Genomic DNA, 2500 nt, shown 5'->3' on the forward strand with positions numbered 1-2500 from the left:
ACAAAACACTTGTCAGGAAATAGTATATCGATAAATAATCCCCCCTCCCTCTCTCTCTCTTTCTCTCTCTCTCTCCCCTTCCCCCCTCTCTCCTCCTCCCCCCTCTCTCTATCTCTCTTTCCTCTCCCCTTCTCTCATTGTTTCTCTCTCTCTGTATATCACTCATTAGATATTAGACATTTTTGTGAGTAACTATCAATAGTGATACAATATTCTTTGATAATGAAACGTGAACGACAAGCCAGTGTCACTCTCAGAACTCTGTCTCTCATTGCGGATACCTTGGTCTTGATTTGCGTTCGAGTATGTGCTTGCGTGCGTTTGCCGGTTTGGTAGGGGGTTGTGTGTGTATGTGGAGAGGGGGGGGAGGGGATTTGGGGTGGAGGCAGCAGTCTTTCTAAGGAGACTTCTAAATGAGCTAAACAAAGTACTGTGTTTTCTTTCAATTTTGTCTAAAACTTTACCAAGAACTTTATGCTTTAGCTCTTTAAGAGAACTTTGACTCATACGAAGGGTTTGATAATATATATAACATCTTTACAGCTCTACGTGCTTTGATTTGTCGTTTGATTATATAATTCTCTTTCCGGAAATATTTTGCTCTTATGGTTAAAGGAGTAGGTATTACTAGTTTGCGAGCAGGAATTTTGTATGTTTTATATAGCATTGTATATGTTTTATATAACAATGTATATATCCACTGCATTTATGCATGTATGCAATCATTTATTGTCAGTTCTCCCTATCTCTGTAGAATAACTGCATGTTGGGCTTAGGGTGTAAAGTATATAGCTGATAGGTTTTAGGTTTATTTCCTCAACTTGAACAGAAGTGGTGATGGAGTGAAGGGTTACTCATCCGAGGAGCGAAGTGTGTTACTCCTATGCTCTCCGCGAGGAAACTCCCTACCACACTGTGATATTTGTCTGGCGATATGTGTGAATGACGTATGCGACATGTGGCAGGAAGTGTTGTATCAGGACAAAGCTTTTGCGAAGGGAAGACAAAACAACACTGTTCTATCTAACGTGGCATGTAAAAGATACCAAATAGAATGACAAGAAAATAAAAATCACATTGACGAGTGCATTATCTAAAAAAAGAAGATAGCTTTGTATATGTAATAAAATATACATGCATATCGAAATAAAATTCCTTAGGATAATAACAATGACAGCAAACAGAAAATATAAAGGCAAATGGATATGACATGGTTACGTCTCTCCCTGGTTCTAAAATGATGATTATCATAATCGAAACATTTTTAAAATTTGCTGTACCCTACAAAGTAAAACAAAAACTGCATAAGAAAATGAGTAGAAAAAAAAATGCTTGTCAAAGGGTGCGAGCAAGGCAGAATGTGAGCATAGAATCTGAAAATAGAATAGGACTGTGTGTATGATGTCATGACTTATTGATTTGCTAGTTAAGCGAGCGTTAGTACCATATTCTCGGACTTCAAAAATACAAGAGAAGAGGCGGTTCTGAGGGAAAAACCTTCCTCAAGTAACAGCAATGAACCCAGCGTACGTGTGTTGGCAGCGCTGAAGGCAAACCATCTTAAAGCAGCGTATCAAATTCTATGTCAACCAACTCACAAACAGTAAATATATTCTTGTAACTCTGACAGGAGAATGTAAAACTTTTTTTAGTACCTTTTTCATAGAACAATGTGAAGCTGAGTGAGTAGAGCTGCTTTGGGCATGAATGTAGCGTAAAAGAAGGGTTGTGGACGTGGAGAAAAGGCATGTATATTGAAAGATTTTAAATCACATAGATATGCAAGAAAGACCTAGCAATTATTAATCGATTCTCAAAGGTTTGCCAGACCCTGACTGACGAGGTGATAGCGGGACGGGGCTTCACGACTGACGAGGCGATAGCGGGACGGGGCTTCACGACTGACGAGGCGATAGCGGGACGGGGCTTCACGACTGACGAGGCGATAGCGGGACGGGGCTTCACGACTGACGAGGCGATAGTAGGACGAGGCTTCACGACTGACGAGGTGATAGCGGGACGGGGCTTCACGACTGACGAGCCGATAGCGGGACGGGGCTTCACGACTGACGAGCCGATAGCGGGACGGGGCTTCACGATTGACGAGGCGATAGCGGGACGGGGCTTCACGACTGACGAGGCGATAGCGGGACGGGGCTTCACGACTGACGAGGCGATAGCGGAACGGGGCTTCACGACTGACGAGGCGATAGCGGGACGGGGCTTCACGACTGACGAGGCGATAGCGGGACGGGGCTTCACGACTGACGAGGCGATAGCGGAACGGGGCTTCACGACTGACGAGGTGATAGCGGGACGGGGCTTCACGACTGACGAGGCGATAGCGGGACGGGGCTTCACGACTGACGAGGCGATAGCGGGACGGGGCTTCACGACTGACGAGGCGATAGCGGGACGGGGCTTCACGACTGACGAGGCGATAGCGGGACGGGGCTTCACGACTGACGAGGCGATAGCGGGACGGGGCTTCACGACTGAC

The sequence above is a fragment of the Penaeus japonicus genome, unplaced genomic scaffold (genome assembly GCF_977035675.1).
Source record: "Penaeus japonicus unplaced genomic scaffold, GWHDUDI00000001_assembly GWHDUDI00000030, whole genome shotgun sequence".
NCBI classification, from domain to species: Eukaryota; Metazoa; Arthropoda; class Malacostraca; order Decapoda; family Penaeidae; genus Penaeus; species Penaeus japonicus.